The sequence below is a fragment of the Triticum dicoccoides genome, chromosome 2A (genome assembly GCF_002162155.2).
Source record: "Triticum dicoccoides isolate Atlit2015 ecotype Zavitan chromosome 2A, WEW_v2.0, whole genome shotgun sequence".
In the NCBI taxonomy this organism is placed as follows: domain Eukaryota; kingdom Viridiplantae; phylum Streptophyta; class Magnoliopsida; order Poales; family Poaceae; genus Triticum; species Triticum dicoccoides.
In genome coordinates, this window is record NC_041382.1 from 739,064,649 (window position 1) to 739,073,872 (window position 9,224).

The following is a 9,224-nucleotide window of genomic DNA, read 5'->3' on the forward strand; positions in this document are numbered from 1 at the left end:
AGCAATTTGTAAAAGAAAGATTGAATTACATGCTCTAAAGACCACCTGGGAGTTATTCTGAAAAGAAAACAAAAAATTGTCTCAAGAAAAACTAAAAAGAGCAGCGCCTGGCAGAGGAAAATGGAGCGGCGGTTTCCCTCAAGAAAAATGGAGCGTTGGTTAGCAGAACATCCATGGGGGATCTGCTCGGCAGCATGGCGCCTGGCGTCCGGCGAGGCAAGGGCTGTGGGTGCGCAGGAGACCGGCAGCCTGACGTTCGTGCACTCTCGCTGTCGCAGGGCAGTCCACCTCTTCTAATTTCTTCCCGAGGTGATTGGTGGCTTGGTGCTCGCTGCTAATTCAGTCAGCGGGGATCCGAATCACCGCTCAACGGTGAGCAACTCGTTAAAGGCTTGATATTTCCCGTGAATTGGAGATTGCAGTCACGAGTTCCTATGGTTCGATTTTGAGTCCCCCACCGTGCAGGCGAGCTGTTTGATGAAATGCTCAAGTGAGTTCGGGCCGAGCGGGGGTCGATGGCGGGGCCAGGCAGCATTGAGGTAATTTGCTTCCTTCTCTGTACTAGTAAATGTGCTAAATGTGCACGTGCAACGCACGTATTATCGTGTAAAAAATTGTCATTCCTTTTGGAAAACAATAAACAAAACTATAATAGTGTGCTAACATAATTAAGAGACGCAATATTTAGTGAACATATTTGTCAATCATTAATAAACTGACAATGTTCGAGGGAAAACTTTAAAAAAGTATATCACGATTTTATGGACCAAATCCTTTTCGAATCCTTGCCAATAAACAAGTCACGTGAATATAAATTTTACACTGATATTATGAAATTTTTGAAAAAATAGACGAAGGCATGACCATGAAAAAATCGATGCACAACAATATGTATTTTTAAAAGGACACCACAGGTTCACACACATAAATAATATACATGGTTCAAAAACATGACCCAAAAATGAACATGGGTATAATGAGTAATCATGGTCGCAGGCATGACATAGAGGGAGTGCAAATGTTCCCTTCATCTCTAAAGAAAAGTGGGGATGTCCCAATCAATTATGGAAACGTAGTCATGGGGTACAAATGTCGAACCTACTCGCACAACCAGTCTGCTGAGCGCATCATTCATTATACTCATCATTTACCAGGTTGCGGTAAATTGAAGTCTTGCAAGAGCGGGCTTGGTCAAGTCAGCCATGTAGTCTCTATCTCTACTACTATTAAACAATCAAACAAGAACTTTCTTACGCGCACCCTGCAATTAGTCCCACAATAAGCCCAAGCCAATCAGTACCACACGATTAGGCCAACAAGTCTCAATCTAACGGCCATCATTAATCCAATACCTCTACGGTGTGCACTTAGCATTTACCAATGACTGACCATACTTCACCAGGAGGGTAGTAGTCGAACAACCAGCCCCGCGTGTCCCCTACAATCACGGAATCAGATCGCAAACTAACAACCAACCCAGCGTCCCCTACAATCACGGAAAATCAGATCGCAAGCTAACAACCAGCCCAGTGTCCCCTACAATCACGGAAAATCAGATCGCAAGCTAAGGGAACTTCACGCCCTTGACCTTGACCTCGCCGCCTGGCACATACGCCGCACACCAATATCGTCTCCTGCCTGCACGGCGACCACGCCGCACTGCACCGTCCCGTCACCTCCATGCACGATCGCCATCGCCGATTGTTGCCGCTCGCAGCGTGGCATCCATCCCGCGAGATCGCCAGTGCCCAGGAGAGAGCCTGCCCCGGCACCCGCACCGCCGGGCCCACCCTGCACTGGCACCCACGCCGCCGCGCACACGCCCGCCGGGGCAGGGCGCCAGCGCCTGTCGCGTCCCCTGAACCAGCCGGGCACACGCAGCTGTGATTCTTCCGAGGACTTCTTCAGGTTCGACTTCTTCCTTTGACTGTTGCAGCATTACTCATGATTAGATTTTTTATAATAGAGTTCTAAATAATAAACAGTCGCACAGCAAAATGCTATAAGCCGTTCATTTCACATACTGACTATATGAGGATAATGAAACTGGATTTGTGTTGCAAATTGCCTTTACTATATCAAGTAAATACAGGAAAGTGACTTTACTATATCAAGTTCCATCAACATGACCACCAACACAATCGTTCTACAAAGTAATATAGCATCTATCCAGCTCCAGGATGTTACAATGAATTGTATAAATCTGTATAAACCCACCTTTGCACACATGATGATTGAGAATGTGCATGATTATTTAAACTGAAAACATCTAGAGTACACGTGATCCATTCTAATTCTGAAAACTAAAGAAGTCACACTTCCTGCTTCCTGAGTACAAAATGGTGCATTTGAATGTCTGTTTGTTGGAACTACGCAACTTTGGCATATCTTTTTTTTTTCATGTGCATATCCTAATAGGTGAGAGCATCAACAAAGATTTTCTTGATCTATCATGAACCGGTTTAGAATATATGTTTTCGCAGGACTAATGCTTGTGGTAAGCCATCTAAGAAATATTTAGAGTTGCCGACAAAGGTAATCTGGAAGTATGATTTAGTAAACAAATATGCCCGACCATCACATCAAGGAAATGTTCCATATACAACTACATGAATTTCTTAGAACAATAAAAATATTGTGCAATGCAACGAAGATTCAAACCATACTCTTTGATTCAGACTTGTTGCTCCCATCCCCTTTGGGTACCAAAAAGTGTTCAAGTTTTGTACCTGATCTGGAATCCATACCCCTGGCTTGCTGAATGACTCGAGCAGGTCAGAACCACATAGCAGCATTACCTTGACACTTCCTGAGACAAAACGCAAGTCGTAAACAACTGATTTATATACAGTGTTATAGTACTGATACATTCGGAGATCCAACAATGTGAGAGAAGACACTACTGTGTTGCAACAACAAAAATCATTGAGTGTTGCAACAACAAAAATCATTGTCATATACCTTGATTAGCTAAGCCGTCCTTGCACAGAAGAATTCTTAACTCTTGAGAGAATGGTCAAGGTACGCTGATGACCTTTCTGCATTGCCTGTATCAAGAACACAAGAATGTGTCCATCAAATGAACACATCGTCCGAACTGAAAGTACCTTATGTGACAGTGAAAATCCAATGGTACGCATGTACTGGTAACATGAAAAATCAGGTTATTATGCATGGATCAACCATCACGAAAGACGAGCTTCAACATGCCAATTCGCAGAGGCGAATCCGGTGAGCAGACGGCAAGAGGTCATGAGCAGCCCCAAATTGCGAATTCGGTCATGAGAATGTGGTGTTAACACAAACCCATACACGTGTCCAATTCCGCATAGTACCTTCTTCTTGTTAGCATCGGTTCACCAGGGACATGTATCCATTAAGGCAGTAACATCCCAGCACCGACTACCCTCGCTGCTGCAACTCATCCTTCGCAACCTCTGTACGTATGAAACAAGAGATGGGGTAATATGTAATCTGTTTGTTCTGATTCTCAGCCTGTTCTAATATTAACACACCACTTCATAGTTGCTAAACAGATTTAACAGGTGCTGCGGCTTACCAAACATGCCTGTGCATGTAGGTGGGAAGGTTGAAGCTCCCGGTGGCCACCAGCACAACACCACCCCGCCTTCCCCCGTCTCTGCGGTCATCCAGTTGAATAAGGGAACGTATGGTGGATTAGGATGACTCTGAATAACGCAAGTGAAGAAATCCAAGATCAGGTTCTTTTCTTTCTGCTTACAGATTTGGATCCGTGGACAGCTTCTCCGTGGGGACGGGAACTTCTCTCTTCCTGGGGTCGGCGTGCGCCGCCCGCCTGAGAGGTCGGCAGCCGGCGTGTGCGGTAAGGGGCCGGCGTCACCGGCGAGCATGCCAAGCTCGACCGCCTCCTCGAGCACTTCGACGGCCGAATTCGAAGGAGGAGTGAGGTGGAGCAGGGGCATGCACGTCCGTCGGCGTGGGTGACGAAGGGGACGGGCGGCCTTACAGGGAGCGCCGGCTGTGGAGGGAGGGATCTGGCGACCATGGAAGATTAGGGAAGGGAGGAGAAAAGACAGGGGCGGTGGAATGACTGACTTTTTTTAGTACAACTACAGTATATACTAGCAGTGTCCAGAGAAGGATTGTGAGTGACTGTGGCGTTGTCCAAACCAATTTTCTTTCATCTTCTAGAAAAATACTTTTCTTTTATAGGGGCATGTTCGATTTTGGGTGCCATTTTTTTAATCATCATGGCTTTTTATGATCATGATGATCAGTTGATGGTTTAAAAAGTTTTGTATAAATATCTATAAAAATTAAATAAAACTGAATATATTTTATGTTTTGTAATCCTGTAGGTCATCTTGTGGTGTGTGGATGGTAAATTTTATGAAATACTCCCTCTTGTAAAGTTATATAAATTTTATGGACTACTTCACCGGAGATATGTTGTCTGATACTCCTATACAGGTATTTTTCGTTCTGTATCATTATACTTATTATGTCGTATCACTATTTCAAAACTAACTAACTCTGATTACTACTTTATAGGATCATATGACATATTTCAGAACAAAACTATATGTCATTTTAGTGGACTAGGAATAAAATGATGATAATACAAGAAATCAAGACTTGAAGTTGAGGAGGAAGTTTTTGAAATATATTTTAAAGTGCGAAGGGAACCAAGCTCAAACCAATATCCCATCCATCGGATGAAGCACCATAGATCGTATCAACAAATGGACCTTCAAGAGATAATGTTGTTTAGTTGTGTGTTTTTTTAAATTATGTAACAAATTATAATAGAATTATGTGATCATCAATGTTATATGAAGACATGTTTCTGGGTCGTATGTTACACGCGCGCTCATATCACTGAGCATAAGACAGATTTGAATGGGTCAGTAAAAAATTCGCTAGAAGAGAAAATATACTCAAATAGATGTTTTTATTGTAGATTATGATACGTGCGTTGCATGTGCATGTGTACTAGTAGTTGCTAGTGACCTGGTTCTTAACAACATTGGCCATCTTGCGGAACTCCTTGTGCATGCGAGTGGAGAACGCAAAGGCTTGGTCTGCTGCGTCTTCATCTTTGTTGTCAAGAGGACCACGGTCATCTCCTTTTCAGTAGCTAGCTGCACCACGTCTTCTTGTTTGACAGGTGAAAGACCAGTAGGAGTGGACATTATACAGGTAGTTGGTCCCCATGCTGAACTGAACCGTGGCACTGCTATTGCGAATTACTACATCAGGTCAGAGTGCAATACATGTTAGATAGTTATGGTTTATGATAACCTTTGCAGGTAAGCTTAACAAGATATATTAAGGAACTGAAAATCGAAGGTAGCACATGCATAAAAGTTTCAGGCGGTAGTTCCATTTTCAGTGAACTAAACAAATAAAGTAGAAAAGGACAAGCTAATAAGGCCATGTGTGCACAACCAGCATCTGAAAGACCAATGTAGTACATGAGGGCATCATCTCAGTTCATAGATAATCGGTGAACAAGGGCATCATTTTTTCAGTTTAGAAACAATATAAATTGGCAATGGATGTCAATCTGCAAGTACATAAGAGAGGTGAAACTATCTTACATAGTTGTGCATGTTTAACATGAGCTTAGTTTGTGAAGCATTTGTCAAACATCCAAGAAAAGAATACGAAAATAGATCGAAGCACATGTACGACGGAGGCTGCGGTGAAATTTCCCAGAGATGAACGTGACTTTCGATGCACAATAGACCGTTTCAAGGACCTGAATATGTACAAAACCCACAATACGTTATTATGGATAATTATACGACATACCTTCAAAGAATTAAAATGTGCTTACTAACAGAAATACATTGAAATAGGATGCAGATCAGGAAAACGTACCAGTCACTTTGACCTAACTCGATGTAGCTTTGTTCACTGGATCTTCTCCCCGACAACTTCATTGTAGTTTCTGCACAATAACACATTTTCTGAAGAAATATATTCTGCACACAACCAACGGTTTCTCTGAAGAAATGTATTTTGCACAACAGATTAAAGTTTCTGCATGATAACTAAAAAAAGATGGACATTAACAAACATGCAAGCGGGCTGAAAGGAGAAACCATGTAATCCAAGTCTGCTCCCTAACCACAGATCTATCAACATATTACACAACACACAGAAGTGTGTTCTTGTGTTTTCTTACAAATAAGATGTTGTGTAGCCAAATCATATAGACTGAACCAACCTGCGCGACGTAAACACTTGCAACAGATCATGTATCAACATTTTACTTTCCTCTTCCTTTCCCTTGATTCTCGGGGAAATATGATGGCCCAAAACTGGAGCACAAAAAAGTGTTAGCTGATTCTGGACTATGGGCTAACCAGCGAGTGAATAGCGAAAGCCAATAATTATGACAGATTCTTGATGTTACTAAGACCACAACATTTTAACTATGGGTGCCCCCCTCTTTGGGTACCTTGGCGCTCAATTTGGCCTGTGCCACTTCCATAAGTTTTTTCTTTTCAGCCTCTCTCTCTCTCTCCTTTCCACCAAACCTAAAGCGTTCTTGAGGTAAACTAACAACATACTTTTTTTGTGGGTCACTAACAGCATACTGAAGCTGGAGACATCTATTACAATTACAAACGCAAAATAAGATAGCAGATGCATGATGTACTAATCCTGATCCGAATGTGTTTCCAACTTGCTCAAATAGGTTGTTACATATCTTTGGACCTGAATATGATGAACAAATATTTAAAACTGACCAAAAGTTCAATCAAAAATTTGGGCCTTAAACAATATTGACTGATAAGAGTAATGATAAGAGTATTTGGTACCTAAATTTACCTGCCAATTCATCACAACAATATTTAATATCACGATACAGGATATGACAGAATTAAAGGGAGACGTCATGATTTAAGTTACTGCGAAAAGGATAGTTCAGAGCTCTGGAACATTTGTATACCAATGACACTACATCAAGAAAGGATAACAAGTGGGGAAAGACATACCCTTCCTTCCACTAAATCCTGCGTACCAATGTTGACAACAGTACATCCAATGTCCTTTGCAGAGTTGAGACACATCATGTGATTTTGATTCCTCTCCCATGGGTTACGAACTCTTTTCTTATTTATTGCTCTCTCATCAATGGTTCCACATACAGCTACATTGATTAACCTACTGATCAATGAATAAACATCAGCTACGGCTCACAAACAATTTCTGTTCAAAGAGTAAATGAGCATACAACCTGTAGCTAGCTAGAAAGCCATCTCACCAGAGCAGGACACCGTCCCTAATAAGATCAAATAGCTGGGTGCCGGATGGGTCAATTAGCAAGTACTTCATCAACAATGGGTCTTCACCTCGGTAAGTGTTAATATGCGCCGCATAAGACTTCTCCTTGTCAGATTGTGCAGCAGCATAATGATGGTGGATCTGAGGAACAATATTAATTATTGCGGCCGCCAGCGGTCAGCACCGCCACCGTCGCCCGTGGCGGCGTCTCCTTCCTTGGCGCTCACCCTTGCTTTAGATTCAGAAACTCCTGCAGAAATACCGCACCAAATTCGCCATTCGAACCAAACACCACACTGAACCGCTCATATTTAGTTCAGCATAATCTCAGGAATAACCATTCAAATGAAATCCCATGACTATTTTGTGACCAAGGAACAGAAATCAAACCAGTCTTGAGAATTCATTTACAAAGAAAAGCCTAATTTTTGAAGTTTCCTGCGCAAAACAGAGATGTAATGCCTGACAGATTATAGAATTGCCAATTTCTGTTAATAAAGGAAATGCATAGGATAATCTATAGTACTTGGGCTTGTTGCCTGCTAGCTCATCCTAAACAAGAACACTTTGTTAAATGCATTGTTTTTTTATAATCTACAATAATTAATACCTCAACAGGGCAACCTTGGAGATAATTCCTCCTCGCAAAAATAAGTAAATAGAATCCCTCCAATTTCCACCATCATCAATCACAACATGTACTGATCTAAAAATAATAATCGTTGAATGAATGCAAATTCCAGAGTCTCCAATCGTGTCCTACATACTGCATGAATATTACCATGACAGCCATATATACTAAGCATATAAGCACTAACAATCTACATTGTAAGTTACAACTCTGAAGGAAGTAACTGATGGGGCTACTATAGATGTAGGCATGAACATAATTTTGCTAGACCCAAATGATGATAGGATAACTGAAATTGAGACATTGCAGGATCTGCTAGCACTGAACCCAGAACAGCAGACGCCGAACTTTGTGCATTACTATCTGAACAAACAACATTGAATATAAAATACGACTTAGATTGACGTGCACAAGCAGCTTCTGTACCAATCAGATATTTCACACACAGTGAACCAAACATCTTCAATACGTTACCAACTTAATTTCATGAAGTATGCATCATCGTCTAGAATTACCAACGGGTTGGGGGTGGAGATTGGAGAAAGAAGGGAGGAAAGAGAAGACCCACCAATTTGGGAAGCACGGGATTCTGCTTCAATGGCACCAGAGCACACATCACAAATGGAGATGGAGATCCGACCTCGAGCACCTTCTCGCGGCCAGCTCCAAGCCCTTAGTCGATTGGTCTTGGATCCTGGAGAACTGCAACAACGGCGGCCTGGTGCGGAGGAACGTGGGGAGGCGGCCCGGTGCGGAGGAGGGCGTGGCGGCGGCCTGGTGCGGAGGAACGTGGGGTGGCGGTCCGGCGCGTAGGAGGGCGTGGCGGCGGCCGGAAGGGGAGGGGCGCTGGTGGCGATCCAAAGGGGAGGGGCGCTGGTGGGCGTGCTAATCTGGGGCATGATTTGCGCGCGAGGGGAGGGGCAGGGCATACGCAGGATTGTCTGCCGGCAGAACATTTAATCTGGGACTTTTATTTGTATGATGAAACCTTGATGTAATATAGACTGTTAGATGTGACTTAGTGGGATTAATCGGACGCCCCTGGTAATCCTGTGTACATTTTTTGGTGTGGTTATAGGGTAATTTAAGTTTGCTCTTTTAATATTTATTATATATTATATATTATTATAATTATTATAATTATTATTAATAGTAGTATAGATATAGATTCGAAATTGCCATTGCCTGGTTGAGTGGAAACCTTGGGCGAGGCTGCTTCCACGAGGGCTTCAACCTGCCCAACACACCCCATCCACCGAACCCGGATGGCACGGTGTGACCACTGACCAACAGTAGCCGAGTTGGACACGAGTTT

The 9,224-nt window shown here is 42.7% G+C and overlaps 1 long non-coding RNA gene across 1 annotated transcript; it reads right to left on the reverse strand.

The window, feature by feature from the left end:
- Positions 1-1,255: 1,255 nt before the first annotated feature.
- LOC119356817 lies at positions 1,256-8,794 on the reverse strand. The gene is made up of 13 exons (XR_005172061.1): positions 7,889-8,794; positions 7,259-7,716; positions 6,990-7,161; positions 6,215-6,902; positions 5,866-5,935; positions 5,583-5,743; positions 4,993-5,231; positions 3,743-4,016; positions 3,560-3,640; positions 3,336-3,437; positions 2,962-3,047; positions 2,730-2,809; positions 1,256-1,927 (listed from the first exon to the last, which is right to left on the reverse strand). It is a non-coding gene; the product is annotated as an uncharacterized LOC119356817 (long non-coding RNA).
- Between the last annotated feature and the right edge of the window lie 430 nt (positions 8,795-9,224).